At 44.1% G+C, this 12,878-nt stretch overlaps 1 protein-coding gene across 1 annotated transcript in view; it reads left to right on the top strand.

Moving 5' to 3' along the window:
- Positions 1 to 2,514: 2,514 nt before the first annotated feature.
- NTF4 (neurotrophin 4) overlaps positions 2,515 to 12,878 on the top strand; it is a 148,151-nt gene continuing 137,787 nt past the window's right edge. The window contains exon 1 of the mRNA XM_078655156.1: positions 2,515 to 3,323. The gene's annotated coding sequence lies outside the window, so the exon portion shown is untranslated. The remainder of the gene's footprint in view (positions 3,324 to 12,878) is intronic.

Genomic DNA, 12,878 nt, shown 5'->3' with positions numbered 1-12,878 from the left:
GTGGTAACGACTTGCGTTGTTACGGACGCGTCGTAACAGCACCGCGGGGAAACATCCGAGTTGTAACGGATGTTTCCCGTGACTGTACCATAGAAACAGTCTATCATGTATTTTTTTGTTGCCCCGGATATCTCAAAGCAAGAAAACTGTGGCTGGTCCAGATCTGCAGAAACTTGGGAACTAGTCGCTTTCTGAGGCCTACAGGATATTGAAAAATTACACTAGCCTCCCCATTGCTTATTTGGTAGCAGGCTTTCTATTCTCTACGTGGTGCACTCGTAGAGCACTCCTAAAGTCAACTCAGAAAAATGTATTGTAAAATGAGAAGAATAAATTAAATGAATGACAATGATCCAACCTCTGCTCACCCCTTGTTTAACTATGATATTCCAAAGGTATAAATTGTTTAATCTGGAATTATTGTTATGGTTTAATTTATTTGTTTTCAATAGAAATTCACTGTTATACCGATTGATGCCTTTGAGATTCAAACGTTTATACCAGAGTTGTTAAAACTTTGATTTGTTAAATCTCGCCTGGTGAATTGTTTATTTATTTGGCACATGCACTTTACAATCGTCATTATTACTCCCTATTTCTGATCATTACAGTGAGTCATATGTAGTGAACCGCCTACCACTTAGCTGCTACCATAGATTGTACTGTATCTTATAATGTTTTAGGCCATAACTGGCTATGTTTTTATCTAATTTCTTTAATTGCACGTATTTGGCTTTTTTATATTTATTTTAAAGTAAATGAAATGTCTGCTATTTAATCTTCGCTTTTAGGGTCAAGATGGCCGAAATAAAGTTATTGAAAGGGAAAGGTGTGCTATTTTGTCTGTAGTTGTAAAGTGCATTCGGGTCATATAAATGGCCCTGTACTTCAGAGTCCAGACGCTGTCAGACTGGGGGTTCTCATTCACTGGAGACAGTCATGGTGGTCTGGTGCTCTGCTCTTTTTGGTCAGTGAAGATAGGTCCATTCGGTGCGGGGTTTATTCGTGGTTTCTATTCGTTCTCTGCGGAAAGAGAGAGAGAGTGTGTGACAGAGAGAGTTAGAGAGAGAGAGAGAGAGAGAGTGTGTGTGTGTGTGCGTGTGTGCGTGCGTGCGTGTGTTTCATAGCCGTTTATTCAGTTCCACATGGGTGAACTGAGGTACACCAGGACAGGAGCCCGGGGTGTTTTTACGCGGAGATGTACATTTCAAGGGACAATGTCAGTACATCTCAGCAAGTCAGGTAAGGCTGATATGCTTTGCGGAGAGTAGTACTACGCCCCCAGCACATAAAGCAGTACATGCACCACCACGCAGAGCGCACCCCTTCTCCGTATCAGTACTGTTCTGTTAAAGGGATGCGCCAGTGTTTTGCAGGACTTTACTTATATGTTAAAACACAAGTCAACAGCAGATGACCAAGGTTTAGCACATTAACTTCCTCTGTTTCTTATGTTGTTGTGGTGCTACCGCTCTCCACATCCACTGCCAAGGATGTCTATTTGTCACAAGCAACAAAAGTGATCCCCAACAGCTGTTGGGGATCACTTTTCTGAACACGGTCGAAGGAACTGACGGTGCCGTGAACCCTATTAAAGGTATCACGGTAGCACCTTATATTACTCTTGGCAACTCTCATGGACGCTTCCCGGTATTGCGCTTGCTTCTAGACAAAGGAACTGTTGGGAAACAGGACTTACTACAGCCCTTTGGGGGTAAGAACTCCTGTTTGCCCTGCCTGCAAGCATTACCTATTCCCACACACGGAGGAACGCACCTGAATTTCCCTTTGGGATATCATCTTTTATGAAGGTATTGGACAGTCGGTTATTGATAACTATTGATAACTATTCGTCTGCGCCCATGGTGAGCTTTTCCCTTTGAACAGGGGATTGAGACTATGAAACTATTGCCCTGACGAAATTCCCAAGGCACATAAAAAAGGGAATGAAACGCGTTGGCTGTGCCTCTGCATTTTGTAAAGAAATGAAATAAAGAAACGATTAAAGAAGGAAAGGAAGATCCATATCAATCCATAAACATTTGTTTGTTAATTACATTACTGAGTGCTCCTCTCAAATTTTGGTAGTTGCTTTACTTATATGTTAAAGTTTCAGCAAAAGCCCCCTTCTGAATCGCAGCTGTGCGACTAAAGAGACAGCAGCAGCAAGTTTCAGCATTACTCATGCACTGCACGAATATAGGAGCTGTCGCACCACTGTTCAGGAGAGTTTATATCCTTTAAATGGGCCGTATCTGCAGTTCTCAGCAGGGCTCCTATACTTTTTGGAACCGTGCCAGCAGGCGTTTAGACTTATGGGCTAGTACACGCTCTCTGCCTCCCTCCCCGGGCCCCCTAGGTGTTCTGCACTGGGTGGAATTGTAGAATTAAACACGGAAGGGGGTGGTTCCTGGGGGTGGTTCCTGGACACGTCACCAGGACTTGCTGAGCTCTGCCCACAGCGAGCGCTTCTGCAGCTGAGGAAAGCGAACTTCTGGGACAAGTGAGAGCAGATCCAGGGGACAGGAGCGGGAGCAGAGTCATCCCCAGCGGTCGGACGAAAAGGATCCGCTCCAAGGCAGAGGGGGTCAAGAACGTCTCCAGGGAAACGGGAGATCGGACGCAACGAACTCTGCGAGTTAAGAAGCCACTCGGGTAGTTGGGAGATCCAATTCCACCCCAGCAGAGCCTTCCGACCGGCAGCACACCGGAACGCTCGTTCCTCCGGGATCCCGCTGGAGCCGTGTGTTTAGAATGAGTACCCTCGAAGCCCAGCTCTTGTCCCCCAACTTCGGCACCAAGGTTTCCTGAGAGAGAAGGGGGGTAAAGGCAGCCCGGGGAGAGCTTCTGAAACTAGCCCATGTGAAGGCGACGTGGGACATACCACCCTAAGGCCAGTACTGCCACTACTGCAGTATCACCTATACCAGAACCACTGTCAGGAAGGAGTAGGTCTGGTACCACAAGCATCCGCAGTACTGCTGATACTAGCAGAAGCACCGCCACGACTAGTTCTTCCAATACCATAATAAGCTGCAGCACCACTGCAATCAGGAACACCCACATTAGCTCCAGTGCCACCTGTACCAGGACAAGCATCATCCGCCCCGTGCTAGCAGCGCCAGTAACCCTGCCCTAGAAGCAGCACCAGAACTCCCAAGTTCAGTGGCACCCTTGGCTTCTGGCAGGAGGCTCGTGCCCTGCGACACTTCAGGCAGAGTTAGCCGGGTGCTCTCCATTTTCCAGTCTGACCTGCCGTGCACCCTCCACCAGGATCACATGCCCCCCTGGAGCCCGGAGCAGCCTTTCTGCGCAGGCAGATGGTAAGTGTCAGACTTGTCTGTTTATTACGTTCTGCTTTCCCCAGCTCCTCTCTCTGCTTTGCATTTTTCCCGCATGAGATCAGTGTCTTCCTGCTGCTCCCAAAGAGAGAGAGAGTAGAAAAGGTTTATTATTATTATTGGTAATTGTATGACATACTGGTGGCTTTGTCGCTCTGTGCAGCGTGGAAGGTTCTCCGCTGTAATAGACGTCACAAGCCGCTCTTTACAATGACACTCTAGGACATGGGTACTCACAACATTTTCCCAAGGGCCAAAAAGTGTGATCTGTGATGTGCCAGTGGGCCGCATTGATACCAGCAGGACGGTGGTCGGGCGAGGATGCGTGGGGGTGATGGGGGATTGTCGGTAAGATAGGTGTAGGCGAAGTGAAGGACATACAGTAGCTCAATTGAACAATGTGAAACCAGAAAACCTGAGTTTTATACGAGCCTCCCCACTTTTTCAAATTTTGCGATCCTAGGCAATTGTTTAATTTCACTTTCCCTCCTTTTTCTTCCTTATCACATGTAAAAGGACATCGAAATACATGATTTCACGGCATGCGCTCTGATTGATTAAATTAACTGTAATGTTGTTCATGTATAATAGGAACCCAGGCCACCCAAAAAGTGCACATAAGAACTGACTTGCCTCTGTAGTTCACTGTTGGTGTTGTTGTCAGGGTAGGGGGAAGCATTAATGCTTCTAAATTAATGTTTGAAAACTATCACTTTAAATTAATTATTCGCAATACACTGATATAATCAGTGCACTAAGGTGAAAAGATTCTGCATGTTAATTAAATACACTTTTTGAATTTTGCAGAGAATGTCATCATTTTACACTTTTGCTGCAACATGTCTTCCAAAATGAAGACATTTGTAAAGTTAAGCACAGGACTCTCTAGTTACATCCTTTCGTTAACACCAATTAACCTTCAAATAAACGATTGCCTGTCAATTTAACATCTTTTTATTGTTAGTACTGAGTACAGTAAACAGCAGCCCAATATTCCTGTGGACTAGGCGGCCCTATGTAAAGGTCAGGGGGGAAGGGGCACATGCAGCCCCTAGGCCATACTTTGAGTATCCATACTCTAGGATATCATAACCCTGCCATTAATGGCATCATAGTTTATTCCATGATGTTCTAATTCGTACCTCATGTATCTACTCATAGATTTACTACCTGTATAGCTCAACCTAGATTAATAGTCCTCTTCCTGCAACATTGGATCTTCACCTATGACATGATTCTGGCTTTACAGTGACATTTAAATCTTCATTTTGATATCATCTTGTGATATAACAATCACCACTAAACAACATCTTAATCTTGACTTTATATATGACTTTATGCATGTATTTTATGTAAGAATGTAGGTTGTACTTACATACCGCTGACCTAGCCCAAAGGCATTATAACCCCGCATCCCATCGCTCTGACTTTATAGTGACATCACAGTCGTCCATGTGATATCATCATATTCTGGTGACATAAGAATCACAGCTTTAAGAAATCATAATCTGACTTTATATTGACATCACATTTATTCCCTTGATAAGTCTAAACCGTTTCTCACGGCAATATAATCCTCTACCTATGAGATCGTGTCTGCGCCTATTCCATTAATCTCGCTTTAGAGTGACATTGCAATCTTCCATGTGATATCATCTTCGTACTTTATAGTGACTTCATAATCCTTTCCTTGATGTTCTATTCTGTATCTCATTGTCTTGTAATCCTCCTGTGACGTTGTATACCCACTGTATCCCACCATTCTGGCTCTATAGTGACATCATAATCTTCCTTTTGATATCACCATCTTTTCGTGATACAATCAATGCTCTATCATATCATAATCCTGACTTTATAGTGACATCATCGTTCTTTCGTTGCCTTTCTAATCCTCTCATGAGACATTTTTTTTCTGTGTGAAGAGAACATTCTCATGATGTCACAATCCTAACCTTACAGTGACATCCTAGTCCTCTTCCTATGACAGCACATTCATCGCCCTGGCCTTATATTGACACCATAGACGTCTCTCTGACATTCCATTCATCTCACCATGAAACAATTCTCTTCCTCAGGCAATCCTTGCCACATCGAGATACCACAATAAGTTCTATGTGACATCCAGCCTCTCTCATTGACATTCCAGTCCTTTCCCTGCGGCATGAACTCCCTCTTACCTGTTGGTGAGTGCCCGGAAGTCTTTTTTTCTGAATTCATGTCAGCACCATGTAAAACCACACGAATATGGCATGTAGTCTACTCTTGGCTTAAACCTTATTGGCTTTCTCTCTATGACAGTGGTAGATTGAAAGTGTTGGAATCTAAATATTCTCTTTGACAGTGCAAGCGTCTTTAACTCTTCACAGTCTGTCTATCTGTCCAAGCTCTTAATACTGCCTGCAGGTTCATGAGCTCCGAGCTCTTCACAGTCTGTGCATCTGCCCAAGCTCATTCCACTGCCAGGCAGTTCAAGAGCTCTGAGTCCTTCACAGTCAGTCCATCTGCCCAAGCCCCTTCCACTGCCAGGCAGTTCAAGAACTCCGAGCTCTTCATAGTCAGTCCATCTGCCCAGGCTCCTTCCACTGCCTGCTGTTCAAGAGCTCCGAGCTCTTCATAGTCAGTCCATCTGCCCAGGTGCCTGCCAGTGCCTGCCAGTTCAAGAGCTCCGAGCTCTTCACAGTCTGTCCATCTGCCCAGGCTCCTTTCACTGCCTGCTGTTCAAGAGCTCCGAGCTCTTCACAGTCAGCCCATCTGCCCAAGCCCCTTCCACTGCCAGGCAGTTCAAGAGCTCCGAGTCCTTCAGTCAGTCGATCTGCCCTAGCTCCTTCCACTGCCTGCCAGTTAGAGAGCTCTGAGACCTTCATAGTCAGTCCATCTGCTCAAGCTCCTTCCACCTGCCCAAGCTCCTTCCACTGCCTGCTGCTCAAGAGCTCCGAGCTCTTCACAGTCAGTCCATCTGCCCAAGCTCCTTCCACTGCCTGCTGCTCAAGAGCTCCGAGTCCTTCACAGTCAGTCGATCTGTCCTAGCTCCTTCCACTGCCAGGCAGTTCAAGAGCTCCGAGTCCTTCACAGTCAGTCCATCTTCTCAGGCTCCTTCCACTGCCTGCTGTTCAAGCGCTCCGAGCTCTTCACAGTCTGTCCATCAGTCCAACTCCTAACACTACCTGCCAGTCCCAGAGCTTCAAGCTCTGAGCTATCAATAAGCCCCGATCTGTGATTGTATTATTGACCATCGACTCCCAGAATATTGTGACAGAAAAATATTGAAAGGTAAGTGCATACAGGGAAGTATAGATTTCTGGTTTTCTTTTCCTAACTCCACATCTACATACCTTGAAGATGTATGTACCAATAGGTACATTTATGTTAAGTTATGTATACAAATTCTACACTTACCTATTAATATTCTTTTTTAATATATGTTGTCCTCGATATTGTGTTCTTTCGAAATTCTGGAGTCAATATTCTGGGTGCACACCAGAGCTGCAGACACTGTCCATGTGACTGAAGCTCCACAGCTTATGTGCTCCAAAATCCTCACACACTATATGTTGCCCAAGCTCTTCAAACAGGATTATATAGTATTCTACCGGCCAATGTACACCAAGCTTCTCAGACTGTCTATTTGCCCAAGCTCCTCGCACAATCAGCCCATATGCACCAAGCTAACCTAACTGTGTGTGCCCTATGCTTCTCATGCTGTCTGTCCATGTGCCCCATGGTTCACCAACAGTCTTTACAGATGCTCCAAGCTGTAGTTGCCATGTGTCAAAACTCATCATTCATTATGTCTATTGCCCACGTTCCTCGCACAGTCTGTCCATATACTACAGTTGTGGCCACGTGCACCAATCTTCTCAAAATGTGTGCCTCAAAACTTTTCTCAGATCCTGCCATGTACACCTAAGCTCCTCAAGTAAACTGTCAATGTAAACCAAGCATGTCAGACTGTCTGTGTGCCCCAAGCTTCTCACACAGTGGGCCCATATGCCCAAAGCTTTGAAAGTATTGTCAGTGAGCCCAATCACTTCATATTGTGGATCAAAGGTCCCACTCTTGCCTGTTGACCAACATCTTCACAGTTCGTCCATGTGCCCAAGCTCCACATGCTGCCTGAACTCCAAGCACCCCATATTGTCTGTATGTCCAAGTTTCCCAAGCAGACCAGTGATGCTTAGGTGAGGTGCGCTATATTGGTGTTATCTGTGTACCCCAAGCTGCTCTCACAGCCAGTTCTTGTTTCCAAGCTTCTCACAGTCTCTGCATGGGTAACACGCTCTTCACATAATGTGTCCATGTGCCGCAGTCCCTCACATTGTCTGTCCGGCCAAGTTCCTCACAGTCTTCCATGCACACCAAGCTTCCCAACTTTCTGTCCAGTTCCCAAACTTCCAACAATGTCTCAGTGCTCCTGAGACTCCTTACACAGCCTTTTCGTGAGCCTCAATCTCTAGTATTTATTTGCCCAATCCACTCATATTTTCGATCACTATGCACGTTTGTTTAGCATGCTTTGGTAGCTAAGCTGCTTCTTGGCGCTACATGTACTGTATCACACACCTGCCGCCGCCGGCCCTTGAAACTGAAGCTCCTTCATCAATAAGGCATCGGCCATTTGACGAGAGTTCATCGCGTGGGGACGAACATTAACGTAATTAGACATTTTACTGTGTAATCGGAGCGCCGACGACCTTTTATGCGCTCACAAAGGCCGGGTCTCGGGTATGACAACAAGAAGCCACAACCCTTTTTTGCGGGAAGCCGAGCTGGGTTCTGTAATAACAAAATTGGGGTACATGGAGAGGTTACAGGAGGTGAAAGGATTCAGTAACGAACAGCAGGAAAACTGACTTCGCGGAGGGGCTGGCTCTGAGCGATGAGAATATCAGGAGAAAAGCGAAGTAGTGGGGAGAAGATGAAAGAAAGGGACGAAATGAAGAAAAGGAGAGAGGATGAAAGGAAAGGGATGGACGAAAGGATGAGGGAAGGAAGAAATAGTCCTGCAGTAAATTTAAACCGGAAAGAGGAAGAAAAAAAGATGGGGAAGGGATTAAGTGAAGCATTCATTATAAGGTGGAGTAAAGGCAGAATGGAAGGAAGAGGTTGCCAAAAGATTAATAATAAAAAAGCGTTTGGAAGAAAAGGGAAGACCCGGAAAGGGAAAGAACATAGTAAAGAAAAGAATGAAGAAAAGAGAAATTGAAATAGAAAGAAAGCTGAAGATCAAAAGAAGCATAGCAGGGAAGTTAGAAATAAAGACAAAAGAAAAAGTGAGAAAGGAATAAGAGAAAGAAAGTGGTAAGTTAATAAGTAAAAACAGAGGTAAAGAGCAAAACACGAGGCAGGAGAGTAAATGGATAACATCAAATGAATAACACTGTAAGGAAGAGAAAAAGAAGAAAATTGGAAATAATACTTGAAACTAAGAAGAAATGAAAACAGGAACAAAAGGAAAGAAAAGAGGTATTCAGAAAGAGAATACATGAAAAAGGGGAGGGGTGGAAAAAAGATGTCAGAAAGAAAGAGGGCAAAAGTAAATTTGGGACGATAGAAGAAGAACTGACAGAAAAAAGAATGAAACAAAGGAGCAGAGAAGGTTAATAATTAAACCTAAAAAAGAACAATAACAAACCACGTGCGGCAAATAAAGAGAATGATGGAGGTCACGAAGCTTAGAAGAGGTCACGAAGCAAAGAAAATGAAATACAAATTGAGTCAGAGAATAAAAAGTCAGCAACATAAAGGAAAATAGCCACAAAAGTGAGGACATAAAAGAAAGAATGAAGGTTGTCTTAATTTTAACATGAAGTGCTTTGTGTTGAGGTGAACTTGTTCTAACCACTCACAGTTTGGTCGGGGAAGGGAACCAGGAAACAGAGAGATGAGGGAACTTGAACTGGACGCAGGCTCACAAAGTTGGTCACGGTGTTGCTGGGATCTGGACTCGGTTTTTTCCTGTTCCACAAACAACAACATGACCACAAAACCACATAAAGAAACGAGGAATAATAAATGGTAACATAAATAGCATGAAAGGAAGAAAGGTATCAACAGAAAAAAACGATGTTTGAAGTGTTGAAGAAAGGATAAATGAAAGAAGGATGAGATGAAGAGGGAACGAACAAAGACATAAAGGAAGAAAAGGAAGACAAGTTGAGAAAGAGAAGGAAAGTAAATAAAGAGGATATGAAGGAAAAAGAAAATCACAAATACACAGAGAAGGAAGCTTTACAAAGCTAAAAAGCATCAGCTGAAGAAATGTGAGGGATTTGGGAAAACAGTAAAAGTACGACAAAAATAATGTAACTATAGAGAAGAAAATAGAAAGAAATAAATGAAGACAAACTATAAAAAAAAAATCATGGAAAAACGAGGGAGCTAAAAAAAAGAAAGGTAAGAGTTAAAAAGACACGGAAAGAAAGAAGGGACGAGAAACAAACCAATGACATAGAAAAGGGAGAGAAGCAAGAAAGACGGAAAAAGAGTACAAGAAGAAAAGTAAAGTATGAATGAGAAAAGAGAAGCAGAAAAGAGAAGCAGCAAGAAAGGTGAAAACACCCAACACAGACGGGGGATCAAATAGGAGTGCATGATTAAAGACAGATACATTTTGGAAAACAAAAACAGAGAGGAAAGCGACAAAATAGACAATGAAGAAGTACATAAATAGGAGAGGTGTTAAAAACGTAAAGGGACGACAGTAGGACAGGAAAGGCGAAGAGAAGCATGACATTTATAAGGAAGTGAAGATAGAGTTTGACGGAGGTGATTAAAAACAAACATGTAGCAACCAGAGGATGAAAGAGAGATAAAGAAGAAAGGGGAGGGGAGCATTCCGGTTGCACCTGACCAGCTCAAAAATCGCCACAGGTGATACGCAGTCTGCCTGGCCCTGTGCAAATACAGTTCCTGGGTTACTGGAAAACAAACAGGCATTTTCCGTACGCCATTAGAAGACATTTTCCCCACTCTCGACAAGTTGTCTTTCAGGGCTGGAATGCCTTCCTCTGATCTGCCTGTGATTGATAGCCCTTGTCTCTCTCTGCTTCCGTGAAAGAAAAAAAACGTTCATCCCCTTGCCCAGGTACACCACAGGCCATCATTTCACCCCACCCTCCGTGAAAGGGAAAAGAAGAAAAAAAACTGTCTTACACTCTAATGTACAGGTAACCTTAGAAGTGTGTTATGCACAGATTACATTACTTAAAGGCTCGCTTATGAGGAGAGATGCCATGTTATTCGATACACTTTACAAGCAATTTTGCCCCTTTCTTTCTTGCAAAAACAAGAGTTCACAAAAAGTTAACATCAAAAGGGCGAAGTGTGCGTTTTCCCCTCCTCCTCGCAACATATAAAAGTGTTTTTACTCATCTCTTTTTGTGCAGCTCCCCTCAGGTTGAATGGGGCCAGGGAAGATGATCTGGCCCCTGTCCCCCTAGTTCAAGAGTTATTAAGTTTTCATGTGAAAGATGAAACGTCCTCTATTTTTCTCGTCTTTGGTGCTAGCAGAATAGAAACTCTTCTATTGAGGCGTCAGGTCTGTGGAGCGGGGCCCGCTGGGGTTCTTGGAGCTGGAGCCCACCCTCGCCTGCCCCAATGGTCAATCACCTTAGACAGGGTCGAAGATGAAAGGCAGCCAGAAAACAAAGCAGGGAAAATGTGCAGAGCAACTGGTGCCCAGGCTATCTGAGGCACCTCTAAGGTTCAGGGGCTGCCTATGAGACCGAGTCCAAGGAATAGTGACAAGACTGACAACTTCTGAGAAGGATATGAACTTTACCATCCGAGAGAGAGACAGAAGGCAAACTTCCTCAGTGACAGGATATTACAGGTCGACATGTGACCAGAGAGAGATGGATACAAAGGTTACACATCTTCAAGGGCAGGTAATAAAATATTGGGAGACCTAGAGGACAGACCGCCTCAGAGGCAGAGGAAGCTACACGCAGACCAGGGAGAGAGATAGAGGATATACCCTTTATGGGGCAGAAAACAACGGTAGACCTAGGGGATAGACCAACTTTGGGTAGACGTGGGACTAGTGAGAGAGACAGGCAGACAGTATATGTGTTTAAAGACAGATAATATAGTATTTGTAGGCTTAGAGAATGGACCACCTTTGGGTTGGAGGAAGCTACATGTGGCCCAGGGACCAGGAGAGAGGCATAGGATACACCTCTTCAGGGGAAGATAATAAATGATAATGGAGGACCTAGAATGCAGAGCATTTGTGGGCAGATTAAGGTACAGGTGAATGAGGGTCCAGGGAGTGGGATACCGAGGATACACATCTTCAGGGGCAAATACAAAGTATTAGTAGTGGAGCAGAGGAAGCACCAGGTGGACTGGGACCAGAGAAGGAGACAAAGTATATACCTTTTATGGGGAAGATAATAATGGAAGTCCTAGGGGATAGACTGCATCTGGGGCATATGAATCTATAGTTGGACCAGGGACCAAGGAGAGAGAGACAGAGGAAACACATCTTCATGGTCAGATATAAAGTATTGGTAGACCTCGAGGATAGGCCACCTGTGGGGCTGAGAAGACTACAGGTGGACCTGTGAACAGAGAGATAAGAGGGAGAGACAGACAGCCAGAGGATATGCCTCTTCAGGGGCAGATAATAATGGTAGACTCATGGGATAGACCACATGTGGGATAGAGAGGCCTACAGGTGGACCTGGGACCAGAGAGAGATAGAGATTTCTCTTTATATCGTGTAGCCATTATTTATGTCTCAGTTTGTACAGCTATGACAATAAATCTATATCTATGGTGAGATAACTTTCAAAGAAACATGCCAATAGCATAATATAACATGCTGACAGAACCTAGGATAACATCTGCAGTGCATGTGTTGCAGTATATCATATGTGAACAATATCTGTAGCATAACTCACATTAGTAGTACCTGTAACATTAATATCACATCAGCACATTGCTAATTACATGGCATTCCCATACAGTGGGTGATAATAGTTACACATAATTTCTCTAACATAAATAACATACCTTGATAACTGTAGTAGAACAAGCATCAAAAATTGTTATTAACATATTTTGAAGATCGGCTTAACATAAGATAATATACAAAACAAGCCTTGGACCTGAAACATTAACATAAACTGGATGATGGATTCTCATCTGACTACGAGGTATTTTTCAACAATCTGTTTTATTTGTAAGTTAAGTTGCTGGCACAGGAAAGAGGTGTGCAAAAAGCCAGTGCGTTTCACTGCATGCACTGGAAGGCCAGAATGCCCCCTCTGATAGATAACTGGAGACGCCATCTCTGCAGGTGAGCCAAATCCGAAAGCCTTTCTTTCATGTGGAGGAGTGAAGAGGGCTACGCGGTAAACCGCTTGCGCGCCTATGGGATGAAATCCTATTGAACTTTAAGCCTCCTGACATGACGAACCAATTATAACTAGGTGTAGAGAAACACTGTTCATGGGCACTTGTCTCCACGCCTTGTCTATCTCTGATCTCACTAACAGCTAAGAGAGCCTTAAGCACCTTACATAATTATGTAGT

The sequence above is a fragment of the Lissotriton helveticus genome, chromosome 7, assembly GCF_964261635.1.
Source record: "Lissotriton helveticus chromosome 7, aLisHel1.1, whole genome shotgun sequence".
NCBI lineage: Eukaryota > Metazoa > Chordata > Amphibia > Caudata > Salamandridae > Lissotriton > Lissotriton helveticus.
The sequence above is the reverse complement of the archived record's forward strand: the minus strand, read 5'-3'. Positions and strand labels throughout refer to the sequence as shown.